This window comes from Euprymna scolopes, chromosome 11 (genome assembly GCF_053919585.1).
Source record: "Euprymna scolopes isolate OS-2025 chromosome 11, ASM5391958v1, whole genome shotgun sequence".
NCBI classification, from domain to species: Eukaryota; Metazoa; Mollusca; class Cephalopoda; order Sepiida; family Sepiolidae; genus Euprymna; species Euprymna scolopes.
The window spans coordinates 25,662,552-25,681,437 of record NC_136492.1 but is presented as its reverse complement, the minus strand read 5'-3'; the positions used below and the strand labels follow the sequence as shown (position 1 = coordinate 25,681,437).

At 35.1% G+C, this 18,886-nt stretch overlaps 1 pseudogene; it reads left to right on the top strand.

Moving 5' to 3' along the window:
- The first annotated feature begins 4,927 nt into the window (after window positions 1-4,927).
- On the top strand, window positions 4,928-5,044 carry LOC145288520 (5S ribosomal RNA; annotated as a pseudogene).
- Window positions 5,045-18,886: the final 13,842 nt, after the last annotated feature.

The following is an 18,886-nucleotide window of genomic DNA, read 5'->3' as shown; positions in this document are numbered from 1 at the left end:
GTTCATAAAAAAATAACAATATATAATTGGCAAAGAATTATTGTTTAGTGACTGATTCCAATAATATTGAATATCCGTCCGTGACTACTTTTGTCTACAAAAATGCCTGCGCGGTACTGTTAGAATTCCACATAATAGACATCTCAGACGATTATCATTAAACAAACCGATATGTTCAGAGAAAAATCTTGTAAAACTGGGCAAGAAATAATATATATGTATGCATTTGTGTTTGTCGGCGTTTGTAGAAAAGAAAATACAAAAATACCAGCTCTGAGCTGGTATTTTTGTATATTTCTTTTATACGCTTAGGCTGTATTTAGTTTCGTTCTCTGTCAATCAGTCGTGTTAGTCAGTTGCCCAGTCGACTTGACCTCAGCCCGGATCTAAACGAGTTCATCTTCCGGATGACTTTGTTCGTCGCTAGACGTGGCATCAATTTACCCTCTCGGATTGCTGAACGGCGCGCAATGTCGATCTGCTATCCAAAGCTGGAGCCGAAATCTAAAAAGCAACATCAATTGGCACTTGTTTCGAGTCAAGTCAATCGATTCTTCTTTAACTTTTCTTCTTTGGTTTATTTTTGTGTCTCGTCCATGACATTCTATTAGTGGCTCTGTCCGACATTTTTGTTCATTTTGCTGAAACACGTGTTTAAACCTCGTTTTTGTTGGGTTTTTTAAAAAAAAAGTTTTGCTACATTTATTAGACTGGCGTTCTTGGCCTTTTAGTCAAGATCAAAGTCCACGGTGTTGGGAGGGTCCTACTAATAACTTTTGTATTTTTTTCCTACCACGCTCTTAACACAAATGAATTATTGTAATATCATTATTGTTATCTATTTTATTTTTACACGCCAAGAAAAACGTTTTAAACGATTGGGTTTTAAGTAAGACATCCTCCAGTCCGAATGGGTACATGCGGTATTATGGTGAAAAAGGGTGGTAGCTAAGAACCTTTTGTTTAGTTCTGAAGTGACAAGGATACCAACCACCCCCATTTTCATTCCCCTTTCTGAGTTAGCCTTGTGCCTAAGTTTTTTTGTTCATGTTTCTATTTAAACCTGAATAAAGGGTTTGATAACTGAAAGTGTAGTAACTGTTCTTCAAATACTACACTTCAATTTTTTGTTCTCTCTCAGTGGAAGAGAAATCCTTTATGATCGAGACAATTTTTATTTTGTTCCTTTTCTTCGCGTTAAAAAAAAACGACCGTGGTGTGTAAGTCGGCCCTCGTAGATAGGCATTGTAAATAGGTACATTTATTTGGCTCGTTTAAAATTTCAGCTCGAAAATGGAAAAAAAAACTGTGTGCGTTTGAAAATCTTTATTCAGTAGCTTTGTTTAACTATACTATATGTCAACGAGTTTATAAAATTATTTAGATTTTCATGCGAAACATTGTTATATAGCTGGCCGAGCAGAAAAGTAAATTATCTGTTATTTGTCTAACTATCAGCTTATCTAATTATCGGTGTATCTATCTATCTATCTATCTATCTATCAGTTTAGCGATTTACCTATCTATCGATCGATCTACATACCTCTCTCTCTCTCTCTCTCTCTATCTCTATCTCGCTCTATCTATCTATCTCTCTATCTATCTATCTGACTGGCGAAGTAAACAAGAGATGTGAGGCTATGTTCTGATTGGTTAATAAAACATGTCAAAACATGTCAAACTCGGTGACCTGGTCAAGTTTGCACCGGAAGTTATCTGAACAGCTGACCGTGTCGTCTGTCAAATGTTCCGGTTTGCTGGAGCAAAGTGTTGAGTAGAATTGAAGACATCAAAAGGAGAAAATATGATCGGAAAGTGGTCTTCTCACGAGGGGGTGGAGAGGTCTCAAACGTGCGACGTAGAAGAACTAAACCCAAGACAAGAGCGTCGATCACTCCTCTGCTATTACGACTATAAGAAAAAGATATATATATATATATATATATATATATATATATATATATATATATACAGCATCTTGGTCTGTCTTGAAGCGTCTTTGTTTGCACAGAATCACTCTCTTCAAGATGGTTGAAGATCTTCCAGAAAAAACAACAGCAGAACAGGTATGTCGTATGTTTATGCAATTATGTTGACACGTACGCATCAACACACGTAAACAAGACTAATCACGGGACGTAAAATAGACTGTTACGTATATATAAATTATATAAATATATATATATATATATATATATATATATATATATATATATAGAGAGAGAGAGAGAGAGAGAGAGAGAGGGGGAAACATTTGGCTCAAATAGTGTAGAACCAACAGATATTTTAGTCACACGTATATATTATATACCACGATTCAAACAGATATATAAAAATCACAAACGCAAGTAGGTTACAAAGACACGTATATACACATGTATATTTGATAGAGTTTAAAATAGACTTCGTAGTCTCGTAGGGGATGCCGTTTTCTCTTCCTGAAACAGAAGAGAAGTTGCGAGTTTTTCTCTGCTTCATCGTTATTTTCATGGCAAGTGCTCGGCTGAGCTCCATTCTATGGTCTTCTCTCGCCAAACTTTCACAAGAAACACCCGTCTAATTGAAAACATTATCAATAACTTCCCCCACTTTTATCTGTGCCTAAACCTAAACGTAGATTCCATGAACAAAGCTTCTTTCTTAGAACTGCACGCCTGTGGAATGGTCTCTCGTTTTCCTGCTTTCCAGCTGACTACAATATGGTTGCCTTCAAGTCCAATGTAAACAAGTTCTTGATGAGCTGTTCCACTCAAGTTAACAAATTTACCGAATTTCGATTACTAACGATTACTATATATTCCAATTGACTACTGTACACTCTTTAACTCTCATCCTCGAGTGTCCTCTAGGCCGTGATAAAATGTGATGCTTACGTAAAAAATGTGTATGTTTAAATAGTAAAACATATACTCTTTTTGGAACTATGCACACATAACCCTTTTTGATAGCTCGCTATACAGCAATATGAATCTAACATATATTTAGTCTTCTCTCGTGATCTTAACTTCAAGTCGCATAAATGTTTTTTTCCAATGCCTCTGTTCAGCTTCAAGAGACAATGGTTGCCCCCTGTAAGAGTAACTTATCTAATCTGCGCATGTAATTGTGATGCAAGGGTTGCATAATCTTCAACCACACCTCTCCATTTTTTTTTTTACTTTTTAAATTATTATTATTAGTGATGGGACGCTTCCAATATTTTTCCCGATTCCGATACAATTACCGATTCCTTAATGAATTCCCGATTCCGATACAATTACCGATTCCTTAATAAATTCCAGATTCCGATACAATTACCCCTTCCTTAATAAATTCCCGATTCCGATACAATTACCGATTCCTTACTAAATTCCTGATTCCGATACAATTACCGATTCCTTAATAAATTCCCGATTCCGATATAATTACCGCTCCTTAATAAATTCCAGATTCCGATACAATTACCGATTCCTTAATAAATTCCAGATTCCGATACAATTACCGATTCCTTAATAAATTCCTGATTCCGATACAATTACCGATTCCTTAATAAATTCCCGATTCCGATACAATTACCGATTCCTTAATAAATTCCAGATTACGATACAATTACCGATTCCTTAATAAATTCCCGATTCCGATACAATTACCGATTCCTTAATGAATTCCCGATTCCGATACAATTACCGATTCCTTAATAAATTCCAGATTCCGATACAATTACCGATTCCTTACTAAATTCCTGATTCCGATACAATTACCGATTCCTTAATAAATTCCCGATTCCGATACAATTACCGCTCCTTAATAAATTCCCGATTCCGATACAATTATCGATTTCCGATTCCGGTTCTTTATAAATCTCTAAATATTTACTGTACAACTGTTATTTTTATCTGATTACCGTAAAAAGCATATATTCAGTGTGCAGATGCTCAAACGTGAAAACACATTGTGGGGGTGATCTATGGATTTTAGTTTGACTAGTTGTTTAAAATTAATAAATATTTAGTAGTTTATTATTACTACCAGCTGTAGAAGATTTTGTTTAAAACAAAATCAAATAAAAAAAGAGATAATTAAAGGAATCATTTTGGTATCGGAAAATAAATACACATTTTTCTGAGTCCGATACCGATTCCGATGCCCCAAAAGGTTCTAATTATTCCGATTCCCGATTCCAATTAATAATCCCAACATTAATTACTATATATTAGGTCCAATATAATATAATAATATCAGGTCATCCCATAAGCTCTGTAGGAATTTATGAATAAAGATACGAAGTGACTATTTTTTTTTATTAACGATTTACTCATCAGTATAATTTGCCTGATTATCTAAGGCTTTCTTCCATCTACAGGGTGTCTCAATAAAATGTATACACTCTTTAAATTATCTCAACTTGCTACATGAATACGCTATATCCCTAAGAGATGTTTAGAAATAAAGAATGGCACCTCCAGCAGGATGGAGCACTTCCCTACTGTCATCATGACGTAAGATCATATCTTGATAGTCACCTGCGAAACAGATAGTAACGACGAAGAGGAAGTACTGATACTGTCCACGCTCACCAGATTGACTCCGCCAATTGATTTGAGAGTGGGAATGGATGGGGGCATGTTAAACACAGCTCCAATGAATGAGTTGAAAGCAACCATTGAAAGAAGATGCGTCAACATACCAATTGAACTGATTAGGAACATTTTCGATTCAATCAGTGAGCGTTGTCAGCTGTTCATGGACCACAATGAACAATAATTTGAACACTTCGATAATTAACTGGTTTCTATAGGTTTTTTTACAGTATTTTGATGTGAAACTTTTCTTATAATAAATGTTGGTTTTATGGTCATTTAAAGAGTGTATGCATTTTATTGGGACACCCTGTATTCACAAGTAAAATCCTTTTGGCTTTGATTCAAAGAACTCGCAAATGTCAGTTGTATACGGCATAATCACATTGACAGACCGGTTCTCATCAGATCACCGAAGTTAAGCAACGTTGAGCCTGGTTAGTACCAGATGGGTGACCATTTTAGAATTCTAGGTGCTGTATGTTCTCTCCGCTTATTTCGGCATTTGTTTCCAGTCGTCCTGTACATACACTTCACTTGCCACTAGTATTTAACAATGTCGACTCAGGAGAGGTGTGGTTGGAGATTGCGTACCTCCTGCCACAAAAATGTCACGTGCAGTCACCTCTAAGTGGGTATCCATAGTCTGTCAAAGACTGAGGAGCCTGTTTTTTGTTTTGTTTTGTTTTGTTTTGTTTTTTTTTACAAACGTTAGTTTCAATATCTTTCTGCGTTACAAAGCTGTTACTTCCAAATGATTTTGTAAGCTACGAAATAAATGGTAGTCTGAAGGAGCAAGGTCAGGAGAAACGGGTGGGTGAGGAATTTTCTCCCAACCAAGTACTTCGATTTTTTTTTGTGAGGTGATTCTTGCTGTGTGGGGTCGTGCATTGTCTTGATGAAACATCACACCTTTTTCGGTTCACCAGAGCAGATCTTTTTCCCCTCCAAGCTTGGTTAAAACGCTCCCATTGCTGACAATAGATATGAGCATTAATTGTTGCATTATCTGGTAACACTTCAATGTGGCTTATTCCCTGACAATCCCCCCATGTTGAAAGAATAACGTTATTCCTATGAAGTTCTCTTTTCAGCTGTCGTTGAGGCCTTTCCCCTTTACCAAACCATTGTCTACGACTCTTAACATTTCGATAGAAGATCCATTTTTCGTCAGCAGTCACAGGTCTATCCAAAAAAGGTGAAACAAGTTGGAGAAACTATAGAGAAAATCAGATGTCGACTCGGGATTTGATATTGTTTTCAGACAATTCATGAGGCACCCATTTTCCAAGTTTAGGAACTTTTCCAAGTTCAAAAGATGACCGACAGTGACTAAGATAAAGCCATAGATAAACATAATTGCCGTTTTACAACCAGACAAATCGAAGAGATTCTCAAGATTTATAAATAGAGCTTGGAAAATGAACTGCATTATCATAACGTAGTCGTTAACATGTAGGTACCCAACACGTTGTAGACAACATCGCAAGGAATGACCCGATTCACTTTATTTTCTTAGTGAAACAACGACACTTATTTACAGGCATTAAATTATAGGCCTTTTCCTGTCACCCTAGACCACCGTCCGTAACACGTCTATCTCTGTCCTTATCTGACGTGACCTTCGAATACTGCTTCGCTTTTATTAAATATCTTTGGAATACCGCTTCTTCCAATCTCTTTCGAATACTGCTCCCTCGAATCTCATTTGAATATCGCTCTCTCGAATCTGTTTTAATAGCGCTCGCTCCAATTTCTTTTGAATGCTGTCTTCTCGAAACTCTTTCAAATACTGCTCTACCGAATCCATTTCAAATACTGTTCTATCGAATCTCTTTCAAATACTGCTCTATCGAATCTCTTTCAAATATCGCTCTATCGAATCTCTGTCAAATACCGCTCTCCTTCTTTGGCGCCCTTCCGGGTCTGCCCACGTTCTTTTCATATTCGTTGTCCTTCTTTCTTGTCGTGACGTTATCTCGCACACGGCTTGGTCACTTGCATATGCCTGCTGCTTGGTAACTCACACACACACGTTCGCGCTCTGTTACATTATTATCAACATAAACAAACGACTTTTGGCCAATCCAATATTTTTTTCTTGACAACAACAAAAAAAAGGGGCTGATATATCGCAAAACATAAAAGGTATACTATGTTAGTCGAGTGAGTTCATTCGGGCGTAATGATACTCTAATATATCTCACAGCGTGTCATCATCAGGGAGGTTCTCACATCTATTGTAGACACCGGCTCTTTGTATGCCGTTTCTGTGTGAAAATATAACAGCACCGCAGCGACAACAATTCCCTGCTCTCCAAGGAGTCTCTCTCCATCTGGTTCCAAGCAACAACAACATTGCCAACAAAAGAGTAATTACCGACATCTTTTATTATTATTATTTATTTTATTTTTTTTTTTCTTATTGTTGTTTTATTTACTTTTATCGTTTGTACCTGCTTAAACAATGAGAAGCTATCTTTTGTTCTCACCACGGGGAGAGGATGGTAGGTGAGGGGTAAATGCTCTGATTACGCACTTAAAATAGATCGTCGCGCGTTGTATTTCTTGCTTGTTTTTAACGAGGCGTCCTTGCATCGCTGGTAAATGTTTTGTCCGTGAGTGTACTTGTTATCTATTAAATTTAAACCGTATTTTTTTTTCAAGTTAGATGTATAAAGTCACGTATTTTCCGTTTAGTTTTGAAATAGAATGTTTCTTGGTCTGTCACATATAGGTGTAAGATGCTATCTTCATCAATGCATCACACTCCAGTTTTGAGCAGAACCCCTGTTGGTCCGTCACGTTGTAATCTGTATTAACATTTTCTTTATGAAATCATACTAAAGTTTAAAACAATGTATGTTGGTCTGTCACGTACACCGCGTACGTAGTATTTTCATCAATCTGTTATGGTAAAGTTTGAAGCAGAACGTTTGTTGATCTATCACGTTTAGTTCTAAATTATTTTTTTTTTTATTCTGTCACACAAAAGTTAGAAATAGGTTTGTTGGTCTGTCACATTTAGGCGTGATATAGCATTTTCTTTATTCTGTCACACTAAGTTCTGAAACACAACGTCCGTTAGTCTGTCACGTTTATCTATGAAATAGTATTTTCATCAGTCTGTAAGGCTAACGTTTGAAGTCGAACATTTGTAGGTCTGTCACGCTGAGAGCTGAAACTGAATTTTCTTAATTCTGCTAAACTAACATTTGAAATATAGTGTCTGTGGGTCTGTCATGTCAAAGTTTAATAGCATTTTCTTTATTTAATAACAGAAGTTGTTTTAAATATAATAATCGATAGGTCGATAACGCTTCAGATTTTTTTTTTATTTTATTACAGTAAATTTTGGAACATTATGTGTGAAGGCCTGTCACGCTTGTCTCTAAAATTGCATTTTTATAACGTTAGGGGGTGTCAGTTCCTTGTTTCAAACGTATCTATATTTTATGTTATTCAAACTCAATCAACGCTTCTATCAAGGAACACACACCCTAAACTGAATACCGCGTGTCCAACGCACCGTTTCGACATTTGAAAAACAACAAACAGACTTCTACTTACTGATTTTCTGCTCCAACAACAGCATGGCAAAGAAAGAAAGAAAGAAATACTGAGGATGGAGTTTAACTTCGAAATATATTTATACATTTCAAACAAAAATAAAGGTTTATTTTCGCAATAATGCGTTGTTTTGGCTTCAAACGTATCTAATGCGTATTTTATATATATATATATATATATATATATATATATATATATATATATATATACTTGTGCAAATGGAAATTCAATAAACTTTCTTGAAGTTATATATTTGGATTCTACCGTCACTGGATTATTTATCTTCCACCAGACTATCCACTCACGTGTAATCACCTTTTTCTTCACCATATTCCCTCTGCTTCATTTTTTTGTTATCAAGTAAGATCTTTGACTTGCTTGTTGTTTCATCAAATACTTCTGCATGCAAAATCCGATCCCGCATTTTGCTAATTCCTACCCTCTGATGAGAAGGAAAGTATTTCTTCGAAACTCCGCGGATTAAGGACTATCCATTTATCTAGTGTTTCCTTTTCAGATTGAATATGTTTTTAATTCATTTCAAAGTGTTTTTTAACATATTTTATTAACTGTTTGCTCGTATATATATATATATATATATATATATATATATATATATATATATATATATATATATATATATATATATTCAGTATGTCTTATTTTTTTAAATGTCGGAACGCTGCATTGGTCACGCAGTATTAACGTTAGGGGTGAAAAAAAATGAAATACTGAGGATGAAGTTTAATTTTGAAATATATTTATAAATTTCAAACAAAAATAAATATCTATTTATTTTTGTAATAATCCGTTTTGTTTGGGTGTTTTTTTTTTTTTGTTTTTTGTTTTTTTGTTTTTTTGCTTTCAAACGTATCTAATACGTATTTTATTTTATTCAGTATTTTCATGAATTTGTCAAACTAGAATTTTAATGAGTGATGTTTGGTCTGTCACCCTTTGATCTGAAAGATCGTTTTCGTTATACGACCACTAATATTTGAAACCCAATGCCTCTTCGTGCTCAGGGTAAATTCTGAGATACTATTTCAGTAATTTATCACACTAAAGTTTCTTATATAATGTCTGTTTGTCTGTCACGATTAATTCGTTGGTAGTACTTTAGTCAATCTTTTACGCAAGAGTTACACACAGAACGTTGTTTGGTTTGTCAGGCTTAATTGTGAAACAGAATTTTCTTTATTCTGTCACAGTAAAGTTTGAAACACAATGCCTGTTTGTCTGTCCTGTTCAGGTGTGAAATAATATTTTCTTTATTCTCTCAGACTAAAGTTTGAAGCAGAACGTTACTTGCCAGTCACGCTTTGGTCTAAAATATGCCCTTTATTCTGACACAATCAAGTTTAAAAAAATGTCCGTTGGTCTGTCATGCTTAAGTTTGAAATACTATTTTCTTTACTTTGTCACACTAGGCTTGAAATATAATGTCTAGCGTTTTGTCACGTTATCGCCTGCTATAGAATTTTATCAAGTCTTACACACTACATTTTAAAACACATTGTTCGTTGGTCTGTCACGTATAGGTTTGAAATATATACGCTGTTATACTAAACCTAGAAACATAATGTCTATTGAAATATCATGTTTAACTTGTAGATATCATTTCCATCAATATGTTACGTTAAAATTTTCAGCGATATGTCCGTTTTGTCTGTCACGCCTAAGTCTAAAATCACATTGTTTTTATTAGGTTTCAAATTTCAAAAATACTTTTACATCGCTAAACCTTTAAAAAATAAATAGCGTTTTAATTTCTACGTCATACAGAATGTTTTAATAAAGTTCTAATTGCTTTGTCGTGCTAAAAATCTGTATAATTTTTGTTGGTCTGCCATGCTAAACTTTGAAATAAAAATTGCGTTTTTTTTACTATATTTAAGTTTAAAATAGTATTTGTCAGGCGTAAGTTTGATATAACATTCTTCTTAATATTATCTTTTTACAAGGCAATCACCACTTATCAAGGCCCAGAGGCCCCTCGAGAATAAAGGTTAATGAATGTAAGGTGGTAGTGTAGTAGCTGTTAATCGTGTAGATTAGGTAGCTTTGAATTATTTGAGGGGACGGCTCAACAGGAACTTGTTTACATTTGATTTTAAGGCTACCATATTGTAGTCGGCCGAGAAGCAGGTCAGTGTTCCACAGGCGGGCAGTTGTAAGGACGAAGCATCGTTCACGGAAGCTGCGTTTAGATTTAGGGACAGATAGAAAATGGGAAAAATTGTTGATAGTGGTTGTAGGTAGGTGAGTTTTTTTGTTTTTTGTAAAAGTTTGACAAAGGGGGGGCATAGATTGAAGTTCGGACGAGCACTTGCTATGAAAATAACGATGGAGCAAAGATAGGCTCCCAACATCTCTTTTGTGGGGAAAAAGTTATAGGGTAGTTAGACATAGCAGTTTCATTAGTCTGTCAAGTTGTAAATGAAAATAGAATTTGGTGTGTCACACAAAATTTTTCAGTAGAATTTGTGTTAATCTGTAAGGCGTAAGTTCAAAATATCACGTTTGTTTTCCGTTTAAGATATAAATAATATTTTATCGGTTTGTCACGGTTAAGGTAAGAACTGAATTTTCATTGATCTATTTTGTTTATGATAGAAATAGAATTAGTATCAGTCGGCCACATTTATGTTTAAAATAGCATGATTGTTTACAACGCTTAAGATACAAATAGCATTCCCTTTAATCTGTCATGCTTAAGTGTTAAATTAAATCTTATTTGGTCTGTCACGCTCAATTTTAAATCAGAATTTGTATTGGTCTGTTAAATTTAAATTTAAAATAGAATTTTATTTTTCTGTTAGGCGTAAGTCCGAAATAACATTTTTGTTTTAGATTCAGATTTAATGTCTGTCACGCTGAAGTTAGAAATAGAAATTTGAATGTTCTGTAAAGACTAAGATTGAAGTGGAGTTTATGTTGGTCTGTCACGCTTATGTTGAAAATAGTATTTAAATAAATCTCTTAGACGTAAGTTCGAAATAAAGTTTTTTATTTTATTTTTTTTTTTTTTTTGCTGAAGTTAGTAATACAATTTTCATTGCTCTGTCTAGTTTAAGATTGAATAAGAATGTGTTTGTCTGTCACATTTAAGAATTAAATAGCATTTCTTTTGATTTTCTCGCTTAATTAAGAAATATGATTGTTATTACTTGTGTAATGTTGATTAATCAAACTATTATTCTCATTTTGAGTGTTATTAGCACAACGTTTCGGTTGCTACAACCTGCGACCTTCTTCGGGTGTTGAAAACATGCTTCTTTTTCTCTACTAAAGAAAAGACACTTTGCTCTGCATTACAAGAATTCGAACCGTAGGTTTGACGGTGATTCCGTAGATTATAAAGGAGATTCAATGTTCAGGAGTCACTAAGATATTTTTTTGAGCTTTCCTATGATTCAATTCTTCGGAATACCTATGCTAATTGTTAATATTAATGAAAAAAATGTTTTACGACACAGAGGATCGATACTCACACGCATTTTCATTCAAAAAAAAAACAAAACAATTCAATGGGAGAGAGGGGGCAACTCCAAGCAAAAAAGAGTTTGTTTTTTTTTGTTTTTTTTGGAGAGGTTGTGAAGTTACCTCCCTTGGGTTGGGCATATGTCATGTTTTCTTTTTCTGTGATTTTGTGATTAGGGGCGTCCAAATGCAGTTTAGTTCTATGCCGGCATGGTATGATAATGATGTTATTATTTTCTAACATATGTGCTGTGTCTTTAAGTTTTCTGATCCGCCATCTTTCTTCTGTATCCAGTATTTTGAACCAATCCCATATGGGGGAATGTTCACTTTCTCCGCGTGTGACAGATTTTTTTTTTTTTTTTTTTTTTTTTACAGAGGCATCACCACTTACCAATGCCCAGGGGCAACTCGAGGATTTCGGTGTTCCTGTAGTCTTACTTTGATTGTTATTAGTTAGTCACATGTTGAAATTTCATTTTAAAAATGCTTTATGCATCTCCATACGTGGATCTGTCCGTCAATCCACGCTTCTGTTTTTTTTTAAATAATTTTAGCGATAAACGCGTAGAGTTAATAGACGCATGTTTAGAATATCCGATTTAGTCATTTTTATTTTTATCTCTTTCTTTATTGTAGTACAGTGTGTATGGGTGAGGTAGTAGGTGTTGGGTTTCGTGTGGGTGAGTGGGATTATAACGATTGTTATTAGCGTCACAGTATTGTTCATCCTCGCTCTGCGTTAGACAAAGGAAAAGCGAAAAGGAGATTATCTTGGTATTTAAAGTGAGGTAATTAAGAGGAATACTCAGAGAGTGGCAATGGCAGAAAGAGAGAGGGGGAAGAGAGATAAGGAGAGATAGAAAAAAGAGAGGGTAGAGACAGTACTGGACGAGAAAGAGGGTTAAATAGAAAAGAGACAAGTAGAAATTGTAGAACACGAAAATCGTAGAGAGAAAAAGTGCGAAAGTGAGAGAGAGGGAAAGACAGAAAAATTGAGAATAGAGGGAGATAGAAAGTACTAGAAAGAATAAGAAAGAGCGACGTGGAGAAAAAGGGTTAAATAGAGGGTGACGGAGAGACATGTGGGAATAAGAAGTATCATTAAGAGACAGAACTAGATGGTCAGAGAGAAAGATAGAAACAGAGAACGTATTAAAAAGGTACGTGACAGAGAGGGGGAAGGGGAGAGAGGCTAGGGAGAGAGAGAGCATGATATGAGCAAAAAGTTGGATAGGAGGAGACAGAGATATCTATCTATATACTATAAAAGTGTCTGTGTATCTGCCTGTCAGTGTATCTGCCTGTCTGTGTGTCTGTGTGTGTACATTTCCCTGCGCAATAACTCTGTCAATTTAAAGTCTACAGACTCGAAATTTCATATACAGTGGTACTGAGATTTGGAAAAATCTTGGTGATCGGTTTTCGGCCAGAAATTTGGCTGCTAAGGGGTCAAAGTTCAACGATTTGACCTTTGAGAACTCTACCATATTCCTCCGTCAATTTTGGGTCTAAACACTTGAAATTTTTAATATAGATTCCTTGGACATGGATCTAACTTAATAACTTAGTTTGAGCCCAAAATAATAAATGTTAAGGGGTCATAATAGGGGTCAAAGTTAAATAAATTGACCGCTTTTTTTTTTAGCTCAACATACACCTCCAAATACCCGGGCAACGCCGGGCACCCATGCGAGTATATCTATAAAAGTGAACGTGTCTGTGTGTATGTCTGTATGTCTGTGTGTCTGTGTACATTTCCCTACGCAATAACTCTGTCAATTTGGAGTCTACAGACTCGAAATTTGATGTACAGTGTACTGAAATTTGAGAAAGTCTTTGTAATCCATTTTCGGCCAGAAATTTGGCTGTTAAGGGGGTCAAAGTTCAACAATTTGACCTTTGAGAACCCTACCAAATTCCTCCGACAATTTTTGGTCCAAACACTTGAAATTTTAGATATAGGTCCCTTGGACATGGATCTAACTTAATAACTTGATTTGAGCCCAAAACAATAAATGTTAAGGGGTCATAATAGTGGTCAAAGTTTAAAAAAAACTTTCGATTGTGTCTGTATTGAGCTTTTTTTTATTTGTTTAGAATTAAATTTATATTAAATTGATGTTTATCTCTGATTATATCGGGTAAACATTTCTTTTCCGCTGTATTGATAGTTTGTATATATATATATATATATATATATATATATATATATATATATATATATATATATATATATATATAAAATTCGCTGTATTTATAGTTTATATATATACTAGCGGGGGTACCCGGCGTTGCCCGAGTGTTTGTTTCCGGGACGGGGGGGAGTTTTAAAAAATGTTATGGTAGGTAAGTAGGAAGGATCGAACCCGGAGTCATGAGTAAAAGTAGGAAAATAAAGTGTGAAAAAAAAAAAAAAAAAAAAACATCTGCAACGTTAACAGTTCGGCCACCAAAAAAAGTCCATTCCAGTTGTTTAGGAAAAAAAAAAAGAAAAAACGACTACGGTAGGTCGGCGCGAACGTTAAAATATAATGTGAATTGTCCAGCACGCTAACCACTACGCCACAGAGCACTGCAGCTTAGTTTAGTGATTTTAAATAACTTCACATGAAAGAACTACGAAGCCAAACCGGTGTTCTCTTCTCAACTGTTCCTTGTGAACGATCCCCAAACGGTATTAAGTGGTGGCAGGGGGAGGAGGAATTTATTAGAGAGAAAATATTTTACCACTTCCATTGATCTTAACCGATTTTGGCCGTGACTTCTCAGCAGAAAAAGTATAGAAATCTAAGATTATCGAGGAATTTGAGAAATAATAAGCCTATAACACACCTCAGATATTGTTCTGCCGTTTGTGCATATTATATTTGCATGAAATATCTTGATTTTTAATCCTATTAATGTCAAAATCAGACGGGAAAAAATGAGTTCATTTTATTTATATAGAATAGAAAAGAAAGAGAAGAAGATATATATATATATATATATATATATATATATATATATATATATATATATATATGTATGTATATATTATATGATTCGCTGTATTGATAGTGTTCTATATAGAGTCGTGATTTCAAAAATAAACAAGTGTTTGGGTGTCATCAGCTAAAATCGAAACCAAATCAAAACTGTAGCATTCAAAGCTGTTGACGTTACCACTGTAATAACATGACACGCATATGAACTGATTAAAAAAAATTTTTTTAAACTAAGATGAATGTACAAAATGTATACCGATTTTCTTTTTAATTTTGACCTATTTTGACCACTTAAAAATTATTTTAAACGTCTTAAGGTCCATAAAAGAACGGTTTATAAAAATTCCAATCATTTGAGGCCCCTAGCGCCGCTCTGTGATTTTTAGTTTCGGTAGAGATAGAGTTTGAAAATATGGCGAGAGACAGACAGATCGTGGGATAAGTTCTCTCTGGCCTAAAATACACCAAACATTGACGTTATTGTTTGGGGGGGGGGTTCACTCCTTTTCTAAACTCAATCATGCTCAGCTAAATCAAAGAAAAAAAAAACTTTTCCTCTACAAAACTTATCTTCAGACAGGCTGATTTGGTAGAACTAGTGAGGGGATGGAAGGGGGAGATAAAAATACATAGAAAGCGGTATAAATGATTAAATAAATAGAGAGTAACATAGATAGATACAAACAGCGAGGGGGGATACAAAAAGAAAAAGAGAGAAATAGAGAGAGAGAGATTGACAGAAGAATCATAAAGACGAAACAAGATAGAGAAAGACAAATGTTAGATGATTTAGAGAAATCGTAATGAGAGAGTGAAAGACATCTGAGAAAAATAAGAACCAGAGATTGAAAGAGAAAGAGAGAGAGAGAGAGAGAGAGAGAGAGAGAGAGAGAGAGAGAGAGAGATAAAAGAAAGTGAAGGAAAGAAACAGAAAACAAACAAACCGAAGTTCACACCCTACCTGGCTAGGTCGAATGACAGCGCCATCTAACAGAACTAAGTAGGCAATCAGTAATAATCAAGGGAGGTAATCTAATGCTAAACATTTTCCTCCTCACCACTCTCCTATAGAAGCTTTCTTCGCAGAAAAGAAAGATGCCTAATAATGGCGGCACGAAATCGTGTTTATAGCGATAAACAAAACAGAGGAGTGGCTAGCGAAACTCACAGACAAATACGGTTATTACCGAACACAATATAAAAATGGCGTCTCTATCTATCTATCTCTATATATCTCTCTGTTTTCCTCTCTGCTTTCTTTCTCTTTCTCTCCTTGCGTGACGTCATTTTCTCGTAAGCACTTAGTGACCTGGCTAGCTGAATTAGTTCGTTCGTGTCCATGCGACACGCAATCGCATTGACCTCATTGACTTTTCAAATGAAACTTTTATTTTATTTGTTTTGCATTGTTTATTAGCATTTAAAAGAATGGCTAACTGGTCAGGGTATCGGACAAACGGAAGGCGATTAGAGGTTTTATTTAGTGTCTCGGTTCGCCTTTTTGTTTTTTGTTTTTTTTGGGGTTTTTTTTTTTTATATATAATAATGTCATGCCGGAACTTGATCTAACAAATAAAGTTATATTGTTGGATTTTCAAAGTCAGAAAATAGCAATTAAAATTGCAAATAAACTCTACTGATTATCTCATTTTTATTAGTTATTTTTGTACTATGTTTTAATTTTTATTTTGATAATATCAATACCTCCGGTCAGTCTCGAAAGACAAAAGATACCCTCCGATGAGACATCTGCGCGTATAATTGTGAACAAGGGTTGCGCAATCCCAACCACACCTCACCTTAATCGGCACTGTTTGAGTCTACTGGCAAGAAGAAGTCCAGGACGACTGGAAACAATACCGAGATAAGCGGAGAGCACATATAGCACCTAGAAGTTTCAAATGGTAACCCATTTAGTACTGTCCAGGTTCAATGTTGCTTAATAATATTATGAAGTACTTAACTACGTTTTCGAGTTTTTCCGATGATGACCAAATCAATCATTTTTAAACGATCAATATAAAATTACAGGTTATTTGCAATTGCCATTAAATATCATCTCAAACTAGTTCAAAAAGTATCGAAGAATTAATTGTTGCATTATTTGGATTATTCGAACTGCAATTCTAATCTTAAGTGCTATTTTCATAATGTTTCGGCCGATGTAACTCCCGATCTTCTTCAGATATCTCTTGCTGCACCTTTCTCTCGAACTCCTGAATCTTCACGGAATTTCAAACGGAGCCCTTTATTTAATACGTGGGTGTTGTATGCTCTCGTTCCGTCAGCCATGACCTATTAGGTTGGCGACTCGCTTTTGAACCTTTTCTACGACGGAGAGATTAGTAGCAGATGCACCAACTCAAATGCGCCAACAATACTCCATACATGAGCGAATGGTGGTCTTTTAGAGGTACGGGATACTTTCAGGTGTGAGTTACCTTCTGGCACTGTAGACAGAGCTCATCTTGTTTGCAGCAGCCTTTGCAATGCCCAAAATGTATATGTTCTAATTCATGTTTTCTGTAAAAATTAAGCCGAGGAGTTTGAACGAAGTACGTTCAGGCAATGTATCATTAGCCATGGCTATCACTGGTTGAGAAAGTTTCTTGTAATTATTAAAGGAAAGAACACTAGTTTTGGCAGCATTGAATGTGACCATTTATATCTCGATTCCATTTCGACTGATGAAGAATATTATGAAAGGATGGAAAATGATGAGGAGGAGGATCAAAGGTATGTTACTTTTTATGACAGTTTATGACATGTATGTGTTATGATTGGATTTGAATACGGTAATCGTTTTAGCTGGAGGATGAAAAAAGATCAAGGCGAAATGTTTGGAGAGGAGATGGGCGTAATATGTTTGCCAACTTAGGTAACATGACGTATTTTTAATGATGCATAGAATAAAGTTTGTGCTGATATATTGAACCGTTTTGGAGCTGATCGATGAGGAAATATATTACATAGATATACAGAAAGGCAAACAGTATTTACTACTTACGATCTTTCCTGGGATTAGATGATGATCAGCGAATGTTTTAGAATCCTATTTTTTTTTTATTGTCCCCGAAATATGTGAAATCGTCCATTTTTCAATCAAATCGATTTATATTCTACTCTAGTTGGGGACCCTTCGCAGCGCACCAGAAGGAAGCTTCATATGCCTCTCCGCAATGACTTAGTCCACAATACATTGTTTTCTACATTGCATTGTAGAGAATCTACTGTTGATTTTATAAAATTATTTTTGGCATTTATACACTATTGGAACGAAATGTTATAGTCGATAAATGGAGTTATCAGATAAAAAAAAATTTTTTGTCAATTCTAATAAATTACAAGGTTAGCTTCTAAATTATGCAGTGGAAATTACCCGAACATTACTGACTTATTTAAAAACAAAAAAAACAAAAAAACAACCTTAATCGTGTTAGCAGGTGAAAAATTTCGGCCATCTTCTTTTTATAAAATAAATCCAAACGGAATATTACCTCCTTTTTTAAACCTTCTGTGTGAAATACGATCGTCTTCTTAAAATTCTATTTTCTATTTTCTTAAATAAATAATTTTCTACCTAATCGATTTTTGTAATTTTGGGATATAATCATATTAAAAATACGAGTAATACGTAGATATGATTGTCTTCATGCAAAATTCAATATTACAATTTCAGAAATTTCTTTCTGCTAGCGTAGAAGCGCCTTTTTTTTATATATAATACCTCACTGTGACAGGTCTCCCGCTCAGGTCAGCAACTGACATCTAACCTCATCGAAAACTGTGGCTCGTGATCATCTCTACCGGGAGATCTTCACATAAAATACTCAGCGTCTCAGTTCTGTGTTGTTTTTTGCTGAAAAGCAAAAATAAAGCTTCACATGCACGCCGGAAACGAAAGAGAGAAATTGTAAGTGTTTGTAATTACGACAAAGTTAAATTCAAAAAAGGTACATGTTTTTACATATTTCCATCGTTCAGTTCACAAAAACGTCCAGGTTCTCAAAATATCTATTCTTCGTTCATTGGATGGCGGGCAGGATGGATTGAGAAGATCTGGGGCGTTCTGTGAGCGCGTGTTATTCTTGAGATTTGGCTTCAATCTTGCTAATTCAGCCCGGGTGGCAATTCTTATATTAAGCTCACGGTGTGGTTCTGGCGATCTGCTGAACCAACCAAAGCCAGCCACATCTCTGGGGAAACCCTAGATAAATTTGCGTGTGGGCATTTTCACAAATCGTAAATCTGAGACCAAGTCTCAACTGTGCGTTCACACGACCCCAA